Here is a 22,822-nt window from a genome sequence, read left to right as displayed (position 1 = left end):
CAGACGTTACAAGAGAGGCGTTGTACATCAAGGAGAGATTTACTATTAAATTTTCGGGACAGCGCTTTTCAGGATGAGTCGGACAACATATTACTTCCCCCCACATTTATCTCGCGTATTGACCACGAGGAGAAAATTCGAGAAATAATAGCCAATACAGAGGCATACCGACAATCATTCTTCCCACGCACTATTCGCGAGTGGAACAGGGCTGAGGGATAATAGTGGTACCGAAAGTACCCTCCGCCACACACGGTAAGGTGGCTTGCGGAGTATGATGTAGATGTACCTGGTGATGAAAAAGTCAGTATAAATTTGAAAACTTAATAAACCACGGAATAATGTAGATAGAGAGGTAAAAATTGACACACATACTTGGAATGACATGGGGTATTATTAGAACCACCCCATATTGCGAGACACGTGAAAGATCTCTTGCGCGCGTCGTTTGGTGGTGATCGTGTGCTCAGCCGCCACTTTCGTCATGGTTGACCCTCCAGGTCCCCAGGCCTCAGTCCGTGCGATTATTGGCTTTGGGGTTACCTGAAGTCTCAAGTGTATCGTGATCGACCGACATCTCTGAAAGACAACATCCGACGCCAATGCCTCACCATAACTCCGGACATGCTTTACAGTGCTGTTCACAACATTATTCCTGGACTACAGCAATTGTTGAGGGATGATGGTGGACATATTGAGCACTTCCTGTAAAGAACATCATCTTTGCTTTGTCTTACTTTGTTATACTAATTATTGCTATTCTGATCAGATGAAGCGCCATCTGTCAGACATTTTTTTAACTTTTGTATTGTTTTGGTTCTAATAAAACCCCGTGTCATTCCAAGCATGTGTGTCAATTTGTACCTCTCTATCTACATTATTCCGTGATTTATTCAGTTTTCAAATTTATACCGACTTTTTGATCACCCGGTAGCTGAAACAACGATGGAATTTTTATAGATGACAATGCCCCATGTCACCGGGCCGCAATTCTTCGTGATTGGTTTGAAGAACATTCTGGACAATTCGAGCGAATCATTTGGCCACACGGATCGCCCGACATGAATTGCATCGAACATTTATGGGACATAGTCGAGAGGTCAGTTCGTGCACAAAATCGTGCAGCGGCAACACGTTCGCAATTATGGCCGCCTGTAAAGGCAACATGGCTCAATATTTCTGCAGGGGACTTCCAACGACTTGTTGAGTCCATGACACGTCAGCCTGCTGCACTACGCTGAGCAAATGGAGGTCCGAAACTGTATTAGGAGATACCCCCATTAGGACTGCAGTGTATTTCACAACCATGTCTCGCAAGAAATCGGTTGGTTTCTTTTGAAAATTCTCAAAAAACTTCTGATGTTTGTTTCATATTTGATCCAGTCAGAATGTGGCACGCATCGTACACAAGGCTTTCACTCGGCATTATATGCATCTTACGCTCTCTTCTGATGTGCTTAAACTGTCAGATGTTTCTGATATCTTCAGTGGTTACTGTGAAACAGCTGCAAACATAAATCTTTGTTGCTATCAGCGCCTTATGTATGCCGTATGGCGAATGACCTCTCTGTCGATGGGAGATTAAACACTGACCTTCCTAACTCTTGCTTGCCGAATTCGATAGGGAGTTTCTTTTCTTTCTCTGCTACAAGAGGAGCAAAATACAGAAAAATCGTCCACGACAGAGGGAACACCGAACCGCGGTAATTATGCCATTAGTTGCTATAGCAAATACACTTACAAATTTTGAAAGTTCTTATTTGTTAGCGTTTGTTGCATCACCTCCTAACATATGCACGTAGAAGAAAATGACATTGCCAATGGAGATTGTATCATTGACTACTTTATTTTCTTCCATCAGTAATCACGAAAGCATTTCAAAATGCAGCTGTCTGTTTCGACCGGCGGTTGATTGTCAACAGACTGTTTATGGATAAAAAACAGGAGACAACAAGACTCATAAAATAGACAAATTCTGCCAAGTAACTTTTCTATGTAATGATAAAAACGAATAAAATCATATAACTAAGCGCACGTGCTGGAAGTGGTCGTTGCGTTGTCAACGTAAGTATTGGCAACAGTAGGCAAAGGGCTGGATTTCTATTCATTCATATATATTCTAAATCTGAGCAAAAATTTCCGGGCTCACAACCATTACAGCTGACCTGTACGAGCAAAGTCAAGACAGAAAAAAATCCGTTTCGGCGCTAACAGCGAACTGTAATATCTCGCTCTTGCTATGCGAGCTGACGGATACCGTCAGACGAGCAGTCCTTAATGGAACTATTCACAGATAATAGGCGACACGGGCAGAATCGGAACGAAAAATGGATGTTAGGAAGAAAAATAAGGGCAAATAAAAAAATCAATGCCATGTTGAAAATTATGACACAAAAGATTAAAAATGAAAGAAATTACATCAAAACCAGTTAACTGAAAACAATAATAATCAAGAGGCATTTTTAATAAATATTTAAAAATGAAAAAAAATTATAATCCGACAAGATTCGCACCCACAATCTTTTGCATCTGAAACTAAATTTACCACTACGCTACTCAGAAGACCTTTACGTTATATTTATATATCTATAGCCAGTTGCAACGATCATTTGCTGCTTTAGGTTTCACACCACGTATGAGGTTTATCTATTGTAAACCGGTCTCAGTAATGATAATGCCGAATATGTGAAGCCGAATCGCCTCTTGTACGAAGGAATCCAGCAGTGGTGTGCACGAGATGTGCGTTATTTCGTTGCCATCGTTTTGTGCGTATTATTTTGGTTGTCAATTGAAGACATGAAGTCTGTGTTTATCATGTGTGAAGTAAAAGGACCCGATCCAGGATCCAGGGTGCCGGCACAAGAAGAAATAATGCCAGACAAGGAATTGGAAGTGAACTGACCGTTTGTTGAGGCCGTTTGGCAACAACGAACACTTCGTGCGTGACGTTGAGCGCTCTGATTGGAGGAAGACACCTCCAGTACGTGAAGTGCCAATTATCAAGTAATTTTAATCAGACTATAGTCCACGTTCGAAGTCACTGAGCTCCAGTGACTGACGCCCGTCCCTTGTCGCATCTAGTGGTCAGTTTTACATTACATACTTTTTTTTCCTCAGGCAGTGTATATTAGTAAGAAGCAGCACTTCGGCAGATTTTTTAGATAAATTTGTTAGAGTAATGATGACCACTGCTGGTCGAAATCGGTAACTGCATTTTGTAATGCATTTACGATCGTTGTCGCAAGAAAATGAAAGTACATATGCACGTAGTACTGTACTCTGTTGTTAGTAACTGAACATACTTCTACTCAAGTTTACCCACTCACTTCAAAGCTTCTGAGGCCGCTAATACCAATTCTGAAACTCTTCAAGGCGGCATGCTGCTCGCTGTTTAACAGTTCGCGGCTGTCTGAGACGGCTTAAGCGCTAAGCCACAGTTGCTAGATATATCTTTACATTCGTCTTTCGAGTATGTAGACTATAAAGCCTTGACGAATCCTTTTTTTTCCCGCCTATGAAACCAGTATAGATATGTACTTCAGAAGCGATGCTTCTGTGGTCGCGGATCGGGGTTGACTTACGCCCCTTATCTTATCACGGTCTGTGTGTCGCAGTGTGGCGTCGGGTGTCGGGAGGTTCGATAATTGCCACAGCTGCAACCGAGGCCGCGAGGGGATGGGCAGTCTTGTTTCTTCTTGCAAGTGTATTTTAATTGTTCAAAAAAGAGGTTCAAATGGCTCTAAGCACTATGGGACTTAACATCTGAGGTCATCAGTCCCCTAGACTTAGAACTAATTAAACCTAACTAACCTAAGGACGTCACACACATCCATGCTCGAGGCAGGATTCGAACCTGCGACCGTAGCAGCAGCGCGGTTCCGGACTGAAGAGCCTAGAACCGCTCGGTCACAGTGGCCGGCTTTTAATTTTTCACGTTGGGTTTTATAACTTACCTGTCTGTGAAGCAGTACACATACGTATTCTATTGCGTAATGGTCACTTGAAACTCTCCAAAACCTCTGGTTTCTTTAAGTTACTCATTTCCCATCTCTTTAATTTCCTACCTTTCTGCAATTTCTTCATTTTAATCTGTACTTAAGAACCAACAAATTGCAGAGTCAGTATGTAGCTGGAAATGATTTACAGTTTAAAATCTTGTTTCGGTATTTCTGTCTTACCATTATGTAATCTATTTATAGCGTTCCTGTTTGTTCTATTATTATCTCAAAAGAAATATTAGCGATGATTAAATTGTGCTATGTGCTGTGTGCAAAGCTCTACCAGGCGGCTTCTTTCATTCCTTTCTCCTAGTCTATGCGCTCCTATTGTTTTCGCCTCTCATCATTTTTCCACTCTCCAATTCCACTCACCCATCAAAATTAAATTTTCATCTCCTGTACGTATCTGAAAAATTATTTTGTTTCCGAATATATTCTTTCAATCACTTCATCGTGTGCGGTGCTAGTTGGCATATAAACTTGAACTACTGTGCTGGGCGTTGGCTACGATTATGCATTCACTAAGCTGTTCATAGAATCTTATTCGCGTTCCTATTTTCTTATTCATTACTAGACTTATTCCTGCATTACCGCTATTTGATTTTGTAACTGCAACCCTTTATTCACCGGAAGTCCTATTCTTACCGCGATCGCACTTCACTGATTCCCACTATATCTAACTTCAACTTCACTAATTCCCATTATATGTAACTTCAACTTACCATTTCCCTTTTTAAATTCTCTAGGCTGCCTACCCAGTTAATGGATACAACCTTCCACGCTCCGACCTGTAGTATGCCTGTTCTGTTTTTCCGCATGACAATATCCTCCGAAATATTTTACCCAAGAGGACGCTGTCATCATTTAACCATGCTGCATGCCCTCGTGATATAACGACTGTAGTTAGATTTGCTTTCAGCCGTTCGCAGTACCATTATAGCAAGGCCATATTGGCTAATGTTCATAGGCCAGATCGGTCAGTCATCCAGACCGTTTTCCCTGCAAACACCTAAAAGACTGTTGCCCCTCTTCAGAAATCGTAGGTTAGTCTGGTCTCTCACCATACACCTCTCTGTTATGGCTGCACCTACGTTACGGCTATCTGTATCATTGAGGCACGCAAGCCACCCTACTTCGATAACGTCCATGTTTCAGGAAGGGTTTGAAAAGATATGACTTCGTAATCACACTGTTTTAGAAACGGCAAAATATTCTTTTGAAAGGAGAAACGAGATACGTCAATCAGAAAACAAACAATTGTTAGCACGGTCGCATATTCAAATAGCAAGTTTACGTGACTTTTCAATTTTGAATATTTCCTTAAATAAAAGATTCCACACGAACTACTTCTTCTGGACAGCAGTTGGTGAAGTATACGCAGAATTTTCGCCCTTCCCGTGATTCCAAATCGATGACCCTACGTGACAATCTCTTCTCAGGCCTTTTCGTATTGTTCGTACACCGTAAGTTGATTTTCCTCCACAAAATCAGTAGTCGAACTTGTGACATTTGATTTCTTTCCTTTCCCGCCAGAGTATCCCTGCAGAGACGGTCTCCAAAGTCCATCCCAGTTGTTGTCAATCTGTTCATTTATTGGGACTTAACTGTCCGTGCTTCTGATCATTGTCATAATGCTTCTACTAACTATTTTGAAGGATTTTTGCTTTTGTTTCCTTTCTGATCTGTTGTTGCCGTAAAATATCATTTAATTCTCCAGCAGTGAACTTTTCAACATTTATCCTTGACTTAATTCCATCTGGTTTATCATCTTTTGTGACATTTACTCATAGATTTTTGTACTATTCAGCATAGCATATGTATCACATAAAGAGCGCAGAGAAAAAAAATAGTGTTATGTTTGAGGTGGTATTATAGCAATTGTGTCCGCAGCTCGTGGTCTTGCGGTAGCGTTCTCGCTTCCAGCGCACGGGGTCCGGGGTTCGATTCCCGGCTAGGTTCGGGGATTTTCCCTGCCTCGAAACGGCTGGGTTGTTGCATCATGATCATCATCATTCATCACCATCCCGCATCGCCGCTACACTCCTCGGAGTATGGGACCTCATCATTATATGGCATTGTATTGCACCTTGCTACGTTTCAAATCTACAATCTGATACTCTGCTAGAACGTTTGGGATTTTACCCTCGACACTGAGGCGCAAATTAGGCAGGAACTGTACGTCACTACCACCTCAACCACCACCTCTCTTTCTCTTGCAAGCCAAATACTGTGCTTGAAAATCCCATCACCAGGATTCGAACCGGCTGTTTCCGAGTCGAGCGCCAACACAGAGGCAGATATCCAGACTTCCTACTGTAACGCAGTGGGATTTTTGAGGGATTGAAGGAAAGGTCGTGGCTGTCATCTACCCTCTACAACTAAATGTTTGTGTGCAGATGTCCACTCTTATATTACATCGAGTAGGTGGAGTCACTCACACACCATGCTAGGTAAATCAACCACCAGCGGTTGCACCCGTACGTAGCAAAGGGAGTACGCATTCTCCTTTCATTCCGCGAGCGACTGAAACAATGAACTTGCGGTGTTTGTCTAGAGGGCGAGAGTGCGTCACGTGAGTCCCCGGTCACGTGTCCGTGTGTACAGCTGGTGGAACTGTTTCTCGTGGGCCCCGGTGGAAAGGCGTGTGACGCAGGCACTCCCCACCAACACCGCTCACACCTTATCGCGTGGCGCAGTTGGATCGCTTCGCTACACTGACTCAACCTCGTCAGTGGCGAGCGGTTGGCAGTATTGCCCAGTTATCAGGTGTTACAGCGCTGCGTCGTGTCTGACCTGGAAGTCCTACGGCCGCCGGAAAATAATATCTGTACGTTAATAGGAGAATCCTGCTAGCTGTTACAGTTTTAATCAACCTAGGTGAGTAGTAGATAAAACGACATACTGGTCGTGGCGTAAAGTTTTCTCCAATCCGAAAACTGGCTTGGTGCAGTTCTCCACGTCGGTCTGTCTTGTGAAAATCTTGTCACCATTACATAACTGTTGCAGCCTACATGCATTTGCATCTGCTTGCTGTATAATTGACGCCATGTCTTAAGAACTACGACCTTTTTGCTATAATAAATAAACAACACCCTCTGAATCACAACTTAATATTTACCAACAACCTGTTTCAATTTGCACTGCAGATGATCTTCACGTCTAGGTTGCAACAAAAAGGCAATAACAGTAACGATTTTATTGAAGTGTAGTATTATGAACACTTGTGTCATGTTTAGTAGAAATGACAACAAAATGTTACGAACTCACACGTACCTGGTGGGGCAAAGCGCAGATTATCAACTCCGTGTGAAACTAACCTATAAAAACAGGGATATGGTGGGAGAAAAATTGTCGGATAGGCTCGTGACATGTGCGTAAGTCCTAAATGAGTTCATTAAAACAGTGTTAAACTGTTTCTCTGTATATAATTAAGTAGAAGACCGATAAAAATTTAGACTTAAAAGACACCTTAATGTAGTACATTTCAGCAGGAGTGGTGCGTTACACAGCAGTAGATTAAAAAGCAAATGTTATAAACATACTGACAGGACACTGTTCATCGTAAATTTTCGTTGTTGTTTACGTAGTTTTTTAAAAATATTTATAAAGCCAATGCAAAATAACCGAACATAACGTGTGGCTTTTAAGGAATTTACCTTCATTTTAGTGAATAAGAAGTTCCTGTTAAGAAGAAGCAATAAATTGGGGACTAGTTACGAAATAATCATAGAAAAGCCGAAGGAAAAGGAGCCTAGTTACGAAATAACCATAGCTGCTTTTAGCAAATAGCTGATATAAATTAACGAATGTGTTAAGCGGCAATAGTTTGAGGAGGGAGTGGCCGCTGGAGTGCGCCACCTCCAAAGCAGGCTGAGTGACGGCCGGTGCAGCAGTGTATTTACGCGTGTCACGGGCTGCTGCCCGCGCCGACCGCTGTCTGTCATGGACAGTTAACATGATGGAACACATTCACGTTCGCGGAACGAGGAAGAACGTCGAGCATTATATGCCAACTGGAGGACATTAAGGTTAACGTTACAGCGAAATTCATTCTGTTCGTTAATATTCTTGTCAGGTGCTTTGACATGTGGCGCACTCTAGTGGCCACTCTCTTCTGAAATTATTATCACTTAACCTCTTGATTAATTTACATCACTTGTTTGCTAAAAATAGCTACTTTTATTTTGTAGCTTGGCTCCGCTTTCTTCGTTTTTTCCGCGATTATTTTGCAATTACTCCCGTTTCTTTCCCCTTCTTAACTGACAGTAAGAGTCCTCTGTGTTTCTATCCCAGATAGCATAGTAAACCGGTTTCAAACTTGTTTGCAGATATAAAGTTCAAGTATATAAGCTTGATCAAAGTTGGAATATTCAGGCCTGTTAGTTGGATTCAAGCTTGAAACAAACATCAAAGTTGGCAGAGTTCAAGCTGTATTTCAAGCTTGACTTATCAAGTTTGGCTCCAGCTGTATCTACACACGTGGAATACAGCCTGGTATTTACAGCTTGTTTTAAGCTATATAATTATTAATCTGAATTTATTGAACCTAATTAATTAAATAAATATCAGAATGGAAATGGTGTGAAAAAATTAAGACATGTATGTTTAAAATTTTTTATTTTCAAAGTGTTTAAAATTGTTTTATTTTAAAATTTAATTATTCTGAAGCCCCTCCGGTCCCAGCACACAGACCTGAGCAGGATCAAATATCGCTGACTTCTGCCGGTATAATGATCTTGTAACTGGTAAAAGAAAATGTTAGCCATACCTAAACATAAAAAATGTAAAAAGTTGAAACTGATCAACCTAAATATAATTTATGCCCCAGATTAGCAAAATAACTTCAAACTACTGATAAACAACTTGTAATATGTATTCTTAGCTGGTAATCCATTTCACTTTCATCCAGGCTCAATTTTTCTATGTAAAAGAATATGATATTTCTTTACGTTACGTGATAATATTTAACATTTGTAATATTTACGTACCACTAGAGAAAAATGCACCAACGTACCTGTAATACACTATATATCCTCTTCATACCCGGTGTAGCAGTAAAGCAGGAGACGCCACACACTTACCAAACTATTTTCCAGTATAAAACAAGCTTCACAACAGTCAACAATCATTAACGCGAGTCACAAAGGTAAAATGGCCGTAAACCGAGCAGAGTCAGTGCAAGGCTTATAAACGCTTGTGGCGCTTCCCGTGGACGTCTATGGAAGCTATGCTGCGTGCGCGTCTGCTATACAGCCTTCCAGGGAAATTACAGTTTATTTCAAGCTGGGGGAAATTATTTTAATTCAAGCTAAATTTGTACAGCTTGATGTAAACTGTGTAACAGGTTGATTTTTCAATCTTGAAATTTCAACTGAACCTGAACTCAATATCCCCTTGAAATAAGCTTGAGTGCTAGCTGGGATTCTTATTCAACAAAATGAAGGCAAATTCGTAGTTTTAAGTATGTTCCGTGATTTTACAGTGCATTTTAAAATATGTAAACAAGAACAAAAATGTACGATATACGTTGTGCTGTCATTGTGCTTGTAACATTGCTTTTTTATTTTATTGTGTAACCCATCATTCATCCTGAACTTTACTTCATTAACGTGTCCTTTAAGTCTGATTTTTTTTTAAATTTCCTATTTAAATACATGTAGAGAAATAGTTTTACATTGTTTTAATGTCTCCATCTAGGACTAACGAACATGTCACGTGACTATCCGAAAATTTTCTCCCCACCACGGGCTTGTTTTTTATGTTAATTTCACATAATGTTGACAAACTGCACTTCGCGGCGCCAGGTAATGAGTGAACTCATAAAATTTTGTTGTGGTTTCTACTATCCATGAGACAAGTGTTCGTAATATCACACTTGTATGCAATGATTATAGTTATTGCCTTTATTGTTCCAAACTAGACCTGAAGACTATACGCAACGCAGATTGAACCCAGTTGTTGGCAAATAAAAAGTTGTGATCCCGACAATGTTTGTTTATTTATCTGCTTACTTTATTCATCTCTTGGTCATCCTCTACAATTTTCAACCTTCAAATACGTTTTCTTCCATTATCAAATTGATAATTATTCCTGCAGAAGACAATTTGTCATTTCGTATGAATACCTGGAAGCAGCAGTGAAAGGTGGTTGGGGGTCTGAATGTGAACTGAAACGATGTGCTCAGTTGTAAAGTGAAACGCATAGATTCTTTGCTAAAAAAACTCCAGTTTAACTGCGTAAGGAACTGCTCACACAACATTTGTATGTTCCAAGAGGGAAAAGTGTTGATATGTATATATATATATATATATATATATATATATATATATATATATATATATATATATATATATGCGCGCGCAAACGTTTGAATAAAGGTACCTTACTAGGTTGCTACATAGAGGGTACCTTATAAATAACTCCGTCCGAACAGGTTTCGAAAGGCGTCTTGGATGCGGATGTGGAGGGGCGTGTGGTCAGCACACCGCTCTCCCTGGCGTTGGTGAGTTTTCGTACTTCTCAATCAAGTAGCTTCTCAGTTTGCATCACAACAGCGCTCGGCAGGCCAGAAAGGATGCTATATCTAGTGAAAATCTACTTATAAAATACGAAAAATCAGTTTTTAGGACACAGTCTATAACTATCCTTCAGCCTCATGCAAAACCTACGAATATGAAGGTAGGCCATTAACAGCTCACTTATAGACGTGTAGACGTATACACTTTCCATGTGTCGTCCATAAATGACACCGTCAGGAAGGAACATTTGAAACGATAAAAAGCACCCTTTACTAACGATTTGCAGATTATGCAAAAACATGCAGAAAGAGCTACATAGTGTTGATTGATTTCTTGGAGACGGCCGACACTCGTTGCGTCAGAATACATGCTTCCGTACTACGCAGCACGTAATATAGCCGAGTCCAAGACACTGGGGAGTCACACAACGCCCACGGTCTTATGCAGATTCGCTACCGCAGCGCCACCAAGCGGCTGGCATAGTGAAACAGCTGCGAAACGTCTGTGTATACGAAGTGGAGAAGCACATTCAACATACAAGAGGGGTCGTATATCGGAGTTTATTCTAGCGCTATAAATTGTAGCTACTTTACTTGGATTTGCCATATGTGAAGCGCTGTTACTATTTATTAAGAACAGAAAATTGGCACAATACGATTAATTGATAATGCGTGAATGATAGCATAAATGAACGGAAACTGTATTTTATGTTAAATATAATGGAACATGTGCTAGCTGTAGTTTTATGATATGCACACAAATAAGAAGAAAGTGGCACAAGTGGATATGCTGGAGGACTAAATGTTACAGCTGAGAAAGGAAATCTTTAAATATAAACATTATAAGTACGTGCAAGGCATAAATGCAAGGACAAGGCGAAAAGAGGATTTATAAGAAGATCTAACAACAAATCTCCAGGAGTGTAAAAATCGTGCTTGGTGTTAACTCTGAAATCCCCAAAGAAACATGTGAAACGAACTACAATCGGCGCAAAGCATCAGATAGTATGTGCCAGACACGCGGATACTCTTAATCAGTTCCTTTTGAACTTAATCACATCGGCTTACAATGCATTTGTCGTCTTAAATAATATTTTATGATACAACTACCACTCTACTACTGTGAACTGTGTATATTACGTAGCAATCAGATTTCATTATTACACTACTGGCCATTAAAATTTCTACACCACGAAGATCACGTGCTACAGACGCGAAATTTAACCGACAGGAAGAAGATGCTGTGATACGCAAATGATTAGCTTTTCAGAGCATTCACACAAGGTTGGCGCCGGTGGCGACACCTATAAAGTGTCAATAGATTTCTCATACACAAACAGCAGTTGACCGGAGTTGCCTGGTGAAATGTTGTTGTGATGCCTCGTGTAAGGAGAAGAAATGCGTACCATCACGTTTCCGACTTTGATAAAGGTCGGATTGTAGCCTATCACCATTGCGGTTTATCGTATCGCGACATTGATGCTCGCGGTGGTCTAGATCCAATGACTGTTAGCAGAATATGGAATCGGTGGGTTCAGGACGGTAATACGGAACGCCGTGCTGGATCCCAACGGCCTCGTATCACTAGCAGTCGAGATGACAGCCATCTTATCCGCATGGCTGTAACGGATCGTGCAGCCACGTCTCGATCCCTGAGTCAACAGATGGGGCCGTTTGCAAGACAACAACCATCTGCACGAACAGTTCGATGACGTTTTGCAGCAGCATGGACTATCAGCTCGGAGACCATGGCTGCGGTTACCCTTGACGCTGCATCACAGACAAAAGCGCTTGCGATGGTGTACCTAACGACGAACCTGGGTGCACGAATGGCAAAACGTCATTTTTTCGGATGAATCCACGTTCTGTTTACAGCATCATGATTGTCGCAACTGTGTTTGGCAGCATCGCGGTGAACGCACATTGGAAGCGTGTATTCGTCATCGCCATACTGGCGTATCACCCGGCGTGATGGTATGGGGTGCCATTGGTTACACGTCTGTCACCTCTTGTTCACATTGACGGCACTTTGAACAGTGGACGTTGCATTTCAGATGTGTTACGACCCGTGGCTCTCCCCTTCATTCGATCCCTGCGCATGTTGCAAGTCCTATACGGGCCCTTCTGGATACAAGAAATGTTCGACTGCTGCCCTGGCCAGCACATCCTCCAGATCTCTCACCAATTGAAAACGTCTGGTCAATGGTGGCCGAGCAACTGGCTCGTCACAATACGCCAGTCACTACTCTTGTTGAACTGTGGTATCGTGTTGAAGCTGCATGGGCAGCTGTACCTATACACGCCATCCAAGCTCTGTTTGAATGCCCAGGCGTATCAAGGCCGTTATTACGGCCAGAGGTGGTTGTTCTGGGTACTGATTTCTCCGTATCTATGCACCCAAATTGCGTGAAAATTTAATCACATGTCAGTTCTAGTATAATATATTTGTCCAATCAATACCCGTTTATCATTTGCATTTCTTCTTGGTGTAGCAATTTTAATGGCCAGTAGTGTATATTGTGACATTAACAGGAGGCAGGATATTACTTAAATATATTTTCTTATTCTTATTGGGAAAAACACCGCCACGTATGATGATTGATAAATATGAAACTTGCAGCATTAAAAGTAGCAAGTTCTCAGTTTGTATCACTGGAGCGCTTCAGCTGTCAAAAGGTTGGATTTAGTGTAGTGACAAAAGTCATGGGCTACCTCCCAATATCGTGTTGAACCTCCATGCCCGGCGTAGTGCAGTAACTGGACGTGGCGTGGACTCAAAAAGTCGTTGGGAGTCCCCTGCAGAAATATTGAGCCATTCTGCCTCTATAGCCGTCCATAATTCCGAAAGTGTTGGCGGTGCAGGATTTTGTGCACGAACTGACCTCTCGTTTATGTCACATAAATGTTCCATAGTACTCATATCGGCCGATCTGGGTGGTCAAATAATTCGCTCCAACTGTTGACGTGGCGCATTGTCATCCATAAAAATTCCGTAGTTATTCGGGAACATGAGGTCCACGGATGGCTGTAAATGGTCTCCAAGTAGCCGAATATCCAGAGGACTCGGGCCATTCCGTATAAACACAGTCCACACCATTATGGAGCCACCAGCAGATTTCACTGTGCGTTGTTGACAACATGGGTCCATGGCTTCGTGGGGTCTGCGCCAAACTCGATCCCTACCATCACCTCTTACCTACTGACGTCGGGACTCGTCTGACCAAGCCACGGTTTTCCAGTTGTCAAGGGCCGTACATGGTCACTCGCCGAGGAGAAGCACTGCGAACTATGTCGTGCTGTTGGCAACGGTACTCGTGGGTCGTCTGCTGCCATAGACCATTAGCGCCCATATTAACGAAACGCCCCGACATGGAAGACATTTTGACAACAAGACCACGAGTGAACAGACGACCAAAGTTTAAATACACCCAACCAGCGCGTACAGTAGCACACAGCACCAGCCAAGAATACCCAGACCTTGCCCCCATCATGGATCCACTAATACAAGGCATCCCAGTTCCCCCACACCTGACCCAAAGACACAGAAACTAACCCCAGAATACACACACACACACACACACTCACTCACACACACACACACACACACACACACACACACACACACACACACAGAGACAAAAACACAAATACACACACAAGAACCATAGACCTAAGTTACACTTAAAAAGTAGCATACAAATAATAAATTAAACATTAAAAGTGGCATACACATCAAAATTACCGTACTACTATCGTATGCTACAACCTCTATATACACTAAAGTATTCAAAGAGAATTTACGGAATAATCATAATGGAAAATATTGTATAATATATAAAATATACACTATATTTCAATATGACTTAAAATCTTCAATATTTAAACCTCAGTTTCTAACTTAACTTATTTTTAATATACCTTATTTTATATAATATTTTTGTACTTATTTTATATTTTTGTATTATTTTGTATTATTGTATTATTTTATATTTTTGAATCTTGGTATATTTTATATTTTTATACTCAATGCTGTCAATATGACCAAATGCACTTTTGCAAGAAATATTGAATTAATAAATAAACGAATGTACTTGTACAGCAAAAGGCTGAAAAGGGCAATGCAAGCCCTCAAGCAGCCCTCCCACCCCCGCTCAGGGGTGGAAATGAAAAGTGCAAAAAAAAAAAAAAAAAAAAAGCCACGGTGCCCTAAGGGATACGTTCCTCGCTCATCCCACATTGATATCTGCAGTTCTTTCGCGCAGTGTAGCCTGTATGTTAGCACTGATATCTCACCGCAAACGCCGCTGCTGTCGGTCGTTTAGTGAAGGCCGTCGGCCACTGCGTTGTCTGTGGTGAAATTTGGTATTCTCGGCACATTCTTGACGCTGTGAATCTCGGAATACTGAAGTCCCTAACGATTCCCGAAATGTAATGACCCATGATTCTAGCTGCAATAATCATTCCATATTCAAAGTCTGTTAATTCTAGTCGTGCGACCATAATCACGTCGCAATCGTTTTCACGTGAATCACCTGATAAGGAAACTTCCCAGAGCATCCGCCTCATATTTAGAGGTAAACTGGCCCAGTGAATAGCCCGTCAAAAACTGAACACAGATCAAACTTGAAAACAGGAGGAAGGTGTACTGAGTTGTGAAAAAAGAAGCAAAATACAAACAGTGAACGGTCCAAGCTCAAAATGTACAACATCGAGTGAGTTGCAAGAATCACGGCGTTGTGGTTGTGTGGTGACGGTGTTGGACTGTACAGTGGCAGATCCGTGTTTGAAACCTCCCACGTCTCCTCCTTATTTTAACAAATTAATGAACTTCCCGTCCGGTGATTGACGTGTCTGTTCTCCTTTCTGTAGTCTTGGCAATTGCCATACGTGGTAACAATATATATCTGTCACAAGTAAATGTGATAAACAGTGAGAGCTGGCGAGATGCCGCATAGACCTCTCACAGAAGTGAAAACAACAAATAAACGGGTGTGAACTATGCTACAACAAAGTAATTCAAGAGAGAAATCTTCCAAAGCGGAACACAAGGGTAACATGTAATTCTGTAGAGCAAATAGGGTGTATGTACGTTTGGGGACCCCTTCCTTACACCTCACTGTTGCGTAAGGACATTACACCACGACACAGACACAAATTTGAATACAGCGGACAGAGACGTCAATGTCCGGACTGGCAGTTCATAATTTTGTAAAAAAAAAAGTATGGGGCACGAGGGAGATTTGAACACAGATCTTCCCCAATCAAACACCGTGACCACACAACCACGGCGCCGTGGGTATTCAAATTCGCTCGATGTTGCACATCTTGAGTCTTGACCGTTCATTGTTTCTACTTCGTTTTTCACAGTTCAGTACACGGTCTTCGTGGTTTCATGCTTGTTTTTAACGGGCTATCCTCTGAGCCATATTACCACTAAATTTGATGGGGGCGCCATAGGGAGTACAAATCTCTGGCAATGCTCTGCCCTTTTGTACCTAGTCTACGCGATACTTCCGCCATCTGTATATGTGTCTGTTGCTATCCCATGACTTTTGTCACATAAGCATATATCTGGGAAGCAGAATAAATAAACCTGATAAGTACGCGGAAGACAAGGCAGCATCAGATCTTCGGGGATTTAAAAGTCGTGTTTGGTTTTGAGTCTCGACGCAAAGCATCAGAAAGAAATTGTCAAGCACGCCAGTCCCTTGTGAGCTTAAACACGTCAGGTTAAAATGCATTCCTCGTCTTAAAGAGTTTTCGAAGATACGACTAATACTGTGTCTGTCTACATTTCGTTGCACTGAGACTTTATTATTATATGTTGACATTACCAAAAAGCAGGATATTACTTAAATTACTTTTTGGCATTCGTAGCTGAAAAATCACCGCCGCCTCAGGCGACTGGCAAAGATGGAAGTTACGGTATTTAAAATTGCAAGTGCTCAATATACATCATGACATTCTTCTGTTATTACTTGTCCGCCGCTTGGAGCGCTAGCATCGCTTCAGCTGTCAAAAGGTTGAATTTTATTGTCCTTTACAGTTACGCGACTGTGATACAGCAGTAATCTAATCAGAGCTTGAATTCACACGTTTGTACTACGGCAATGCCACCTCGCGACTAAAGTGAGAACTATACATACGGACAATGTAGGATCGCACTGCGCTTGTACGGACAATGTAGGATCGCACGGACAATGTAGGATCGCACTGCGCTTGTACGACGTATGATACACAAATTGTTTCAAACCCGTAAGCACTGAAGTTTGTCTGTTGTGTACCTCCCGGATTTCACCACATCCAAGCCGCGAAATACCCGTCCGGTGCGCCAGCCAGATAAGCTTATCACGCAGTGCAGAGATGACTCGTTTATTTCAGAACGGGTTGTATGACGGCTGGTCTGAAAAGAGAATCTGCTTCCTGGGAAAAGCGAAGAAAGCAGATGACATTTGTGTGTTTTATTGTCTGCTGAGCAGTTTGTGGATTTTCAGCAGTCATTCGTTAGTACACCGCCGTTTTTCTGGATCGTCGATTTGCGCATAGTGTACTCCCGCAGTGCTTTCAAAACCATCGGTTATGTAAAATAAATGCTGATGCTTGACGGAAGACTTAATCGAAGCACTCTTGTGCCGATCCTCTTCCAAGGTCACAACCTCCAGGCCCTTCTATTTACGGCAATCAGCATCCTCTCGACTTCCCAGCGAACGCATCTTTCCTGGATCATCCAAGGTCCTACAATAAGCCACGGTTGACTGTGAAACATACTACTCTTGAAATTCAAAATTTCACACTACCCAATGTGCCAGTCTTTTGTACAGCGTGCAGTCAAATCATTTTGTACCACCTTAAGTCGAAAATAAGAATTACGGTTTTCTTTTAATGTTTAAAAACAGTGGAGACCCTCCCAATGGGCCAGTCTTTCTATTTCACGAAGGTATCAAATTACACTGACGGAAAAAATTGGCAACATCAAGGAGGAATTGTGCGACATAAACGAAAGCTGGTAGGCGAGTTTCTACACGTAAAAGATTATGTCTGTTCACATTTACAGAGCGAGGTGGCGCAGTGGCTAGCACACTGGACTCGCATTCGGGAGGACGACGGTTCAACCCCGCGTCCGGCCATTCTGATTTAGGTTTTCCATGATTTCCCTAAATCGCTCAAGGCAAATGCCAGGATGGTTCCTTTGAAAGGACACGGCCGACTTCCTTCCTCGTCCTTCCCTAATCCGATGAGACCGATGACCTCGCTGTCTGGTCTCCTTCCCCAAACAACCCAACCCTGTTCATATTTTGTGCCAGTCGCGTAAGAGTGGCGCTAGTATCGCATCTCTGGCGCATCGTACTGCGTCGGCAGCAGAAATTTGAGCAGTAGTTGACACCACAGTGACACAACATTTCGAACTGTTACAAGTCGGTTGCTTCAAGGACATCTCCGAGCCAGACGCCCTCTAATGTGACCCAAAATCACCGCTATTAGTGACTTCAGTGGTGTCAATCGAGAGCTGAGTGGAGGGCAGGTGAAGTCTCTTGTGTTTTCTGATGTAAGCTGGTTCTTCCCGGGTGCTAGTGATGGCCCTGTGTTGGTTTGGAGTTACAGTGATCATCGCAACCGCATGGGCTACCCCAACATGCCTCCCGTCGGACCCAAATTGTCAACTTCTCCACACACTACAAATGTAGTTCCCCTTTCCCATTATCCTCATTGGTGGCATTTCGCCGATCCTTATAAGAGTTCGAACCTGGTGTTCAACCGCACTGAGAGGATCACCGGCTGTCTTCGCCATAATTATATATACGAGGTGCGTTCAAGTTCTAAGGCCTCCGATTTTTTTTCTCCGGACTGGAAAGAGATAGAAACATGCGCATTGTTTTAAAATGAGGCCGCGTTCATTGTCAATACGTCCCAGAGATGGCAGCACCGTATGGCAGAAGGAATTTTACCGCCAGCGGTGAGAATGAGAACTGTTTTAAATACTTAAAATGGCGACGTTTTCCTTACTTGAACAGCGTGCAATCATTCGTTTTCTGAATTTGCGTGGTGTGAAACCAATTGAAATTCATTGACAGTTGAAGGAGACATGCGGTGATGGAGTTATGGATGTGTCGTAAGTGCGTTCGTGGGTGCGACAGTCTAATGAAGGTAGAACATCGTGTGACAACAAACCGAAACAACCTCGGGCTCGCACAAGCCAGTCAGACGACATGATCGAGAAAGTGGAGAGAATTGTTTTGGGGGATCGCCGAATGACTGTTGAACAGATCGCCTCCATAGTTGGCATTTCTATGGGTTCTGTGCACACAATCCTGCATGACGACCTGAAAATGCAAAAAGTGTCATCCAGGTGGGTGCCACGAATGCTGACGGACGACCACATGGCTGCCCGTGTGGCATGTTGCCAAGCAATGTTGACACGCAACGACAGCATGAATGGGACTTCCTTTTTGTCGGTTGTGACAATGGATGAGACGTGCATGCCATTTTTCAATCCAGAAACAAAGCATCAGTCAGCTCAATGGAAGCACACAGATTCACCGCCACCAAAAAAATTTTGGGTAACTGCCAGTGCTGAAAAAATGATGGTGTCCATGTTCTGGGACAACGAGGGCGTAATCCTTACCCATTGCGTTCCAAAGGGTACTACGGTAATAGGTGCATCCTACGAAAATGTTTTGAAGAACAAATTCCTTCCTGCACTGCAACAAAAACGTCCGGGAAGGGCTGCGCGTGTGCTGTTTCACCAAGACAACGCACCCGCACATCGAGCTAACGTTACGCAACAGTTTCTTCGTGATAACAACTTTGAAGTGATTCCTCATGCTCCCTACTCACCTGACCTGGCTCCTAGTGACTTTTGGCTTTTTCCGACAATGAAAGACACTCTCTGTGGCCGCACATTCACCAGCCGTGCTGCTATTGCCTCAGCGATTTTCCAGTGGTCAAAACAGACTCCTAAAGAAGCCTTCGCCGCTGCCATGGAATCATGGCGTCAGCGTTGTGAAAAATGTGTACGCCTGCAGGGCGATTACGTCGAGAAGTAACGCCAGTTTCATCGATTTTGGGTGAGTAGCTAATTAGAAAAAAAATCGGAGGCCTTAGAACTTGAATGCACATCGTATTTGGTGTCTTTCCAAAAGACCAGACACTATTTTTTGATCCAGCAGCCACTATGAATTAAGACCCAACTGAATTACAGACATTAAAGCCTGAATGATGGGTCACCAGAGCGGTCTCTTACAGTGTGACTAATACACCCTTGAACCTGATTTCCCAGCAAAATGTGATTTAAAAGCATGTTAGTTAAGTCTTATTTATGCGTAATGCATTTTTACGTAATTCGCTGTTGTAGTGTCTTGTACCGTGGGAAGCAAGAGAGAGGATGTTGTTATGGGTGGCCGGTATTCTCTTTGTACAACACCAGTGCACATGTTGATTAACACGAGCCGGCCGGAGTGGCTGAGCGGTTCTAGGCGCTACAGTCTGGAACCGTGCGACCGCTACCGACCGCTACGGTCGCAGGTTCGACTCCTGCCTCGGGCATGGATGTGTGTGATGTCCTTAGGTTAGTTAGGTTTAAGCAGTTCTAAGTTCTAGGGGGACTGTTGACCTCAGAAGTTAAGTCCGATAGTGCTCAGAGCCATTTGAACCATTTTTTTGATTAACAAGATTTTTTTATTTACGTGACCTGGATACTTTGAGTCCATGTGTTGTGGTACAAGCTCTTCAGAAATAGTCCTCTCGCAGACAATATCGGTAATCTTGCGTAATCTGACGTTATGTACTGTCGTAGCCTAAGCCCACTCTGCAAATGAATGACAAACGCCAAATTAGAATGAGTCAGTGAGAGTTCGGCCATTTGGTCAGCGGCGGCGGCCTAAATTGCTGTCGAGAGGGCGTTGGCGGCTTGTTGCTTGCGCGTCTGTCTCTGGCCTATCTCGTGATAGTCGCACTTGATCGAGCGCCTACTACCGATCTTCGCGTTACACCTTTGCCGTCCGGTGTCCTGGCGACAGCTTACGCCAGCACAGCTGTTATACGTAACAAAATCTGGTGAAATAAATTGAGATTTACTTAAATGCAATGAGCAATGTTGTTTGAAAAAAAGCCCTGGGATACTTTCGTTAACTTTGTGGAGGTATGCAAGTACAGCGAACGGGCAGCGCAGCGGAGACAAGGGACAAAGTTACAGTTAACCAGAGCAGGTGGCCTGGAAACGAAGACACTCCTGGCACTGTTGTTTTCAATACGAGTAATTTTTTGTTCATAACAATAGAGAAGTTGAAAGTTGCCCACTGACGTATATTGTTGAACAGTGATCCTATCATTCAGTCGTTTTCTATCAGCCATGGAGAGCAGAGAAAGGAAACGTTACACATTAGATCAGAAAGTAAAATTCATGCGAGAAGCGAATGCTAATCCACACAAAACAAAATCTGAAATTGATTCAGACTTAGGAACTGCCTGTACCCCACTGTATACAGTCATCAGCCAAAGAAACAGTATTTTGAACGTGTTTTTAAAACTGGGTGCAAAATCAATAAAACACACCCTTCAGCAAGAAGGGAGGTATGCGTATATGGAAAAGACACGTTTTACATGCTTTCAGAAGAAACGGGCTTCAGCTGTACCGACTAGTCCGGCATGCTGAACACAAAGGTGATAAATTTAACTAGCAGTATGAACATCCCCACTGATTTCAAAGCTTCATCAGCATCGTAACAAGGATTTCGTAAACTTTTAACGTCACTGTGCAGCATTGAACTGATGATGTTCTGTCCTATATTTTAAGGGATTATCAACCTCATAACATCTGCTGCTGTGACTAGACCGGGCTGTTCTATAGTCTGCTTCCTAGTAAAACATTAGCTGAAAGGGGTGACCCATGCCGTGGTGCGAAGAAAAGTGATATTCGCGTGGATCCTATAAACTTCCCCCATTTGTGATAGGAAGATCTAAGAATCCGAGGTGTTTTAAAGGAGTAAATACGAAACTTACGGAACATGAATCCAATACAAATTCTTGACTGACTGAGATTTTAGTGGAACATTGGTAAGAAAACTGGATATAAGAATGAAAAAGAGGCTCCTTTATCTTACGGATCGATGTGCAGCTCATCCACCACCAGCAGGTTTAGAAAATGGTCGACTGGGATTTTTCCCTCCAAACTGTACCAGTGTTCTGCAGCAGCCTGATTTGGGCATCGTTCCAAATTTTGAAGTTTATTATAGAAAAAAACTGGTTCAGCATTTGATAGCATTGACTGATGCAGCATATGAGAATCTCACCGTTAACTTACTACAAGCCGTGGAATTATTTTGGTGTCTGGCAGCCGGTGTCATCCTGAACAACTGTTACCGTAAAGCTGGTGCCTTCCTGCAAGACTGCCGCTGACGATGACGAGGTAGGTGATGGTGAAGTCGTGTTCGATAATCAGTTCTACTGGAGGCTGTAGTTTGGATACTTTTGTACATTTTGATGATAATCTCACTGTGTCTGCGGAACCACAAGATGCGGAGATTATTGCTGATGTGTAGGGTGACCAGATGCAATTGTTTAAAATGGAGGACAAACAGCTTCAGAAAGGAGGACAAAGGAAGAAAAAAAAGAGGACACACCAAACGGGTCAACTGCAGATTAGGATACCACCCGTCCGCTTTGGACAAATCACAGTGACTGCCGGGAATTACCGGTAAAATTAGTAGTTAATTGTTACTGGTGCTCAGGTGGTGATTCCCAGAGCAATATTTTTTTATTTTGAATTAAAAACATTGATTGTGATGACAGTGTGGCATCAATTGTTTTTATATTTACGTGTAGTTTTAAGGTCTAACAAATACGGCTGCCTAAACGCCACTCCTGATTGGCTACTTTCATATGACATGTCCAAAGCTGGTGGGTGGTATCCTTATCTGCAGTATTCCCCCTCAAACATAGTTCAATTTTAATAAATGAGTTTATTATTTATAGACATAACATACATACATTCCTTAACAATTATTGATACTTCTACAAATAAACTGAATGACTATGAAACGATGAAATAAAACCATGACAGTTACTCTGTCGAGTTATTTCTTACATTTATTGGCCACTGAGACGTACGTTCCAGCTCCACATATCTTACATTCCGCTTCAAATTCATTTCTCCCTTTCTTGTAAACCGGATATTTGCAGGAAAGGACATCAGAAAAGGTACACTTTCGTTTAGGCATAGCCAAATATTTTACGTACCTCACTCGGTTAAAAATTACACTCACAAATCACAAGTGCACTACAGGAAGCCAAGCCAATACAAAGCCAAGAT

At 42.4% G+C, this 22,822-nt stretch overlaps 1 protein-coding gene across 4 annotated transcripts in view; it reads left to right on the top strand.

The window, feature by feature from the left end:
• LOC126203562 (uncharacterized) overlaps positions 1-22,822 on the top strand; it is a 292,843-nt gene that overhangs the window by 124,701 nt on the left and 145,320 nt on the right. The window contains exon 1 of one of the 4 annotated variants that reach the window (XM_049937887.1): positions 6,855-6,875. The exons of the other annotated variants lie outside the window; for them this stretch is intronic. The gene's annotated coding sequence lies outside the window, so the exon portion shown is untranslated. Of the gene's footprint in view, positions 1-6,854; positions 6,876-22,822 lie in introns of those variants that run through there. 4 annotated transcript variants of the gene reach the window in all.

This window comes from Schistocerca nitens, chromosome 9 (genome assembly GCF_023898315.1).
Source record: "Schistocerca nitens isolate TAMUIC-IGC-003100 chromosome 9, iqSchNite1.1, whole genome shotgun sequence".
NCBI lineage: Eukaryota > Metazoa > Arthropoda > Insecta > Orthoptera > Acrididae > Schistocerca > Schistocerca nitens.
Note: the sequence above shows the minus strand (reverse complement) of the source record. Positions and strands in the feature narration are given on the sequence as shown.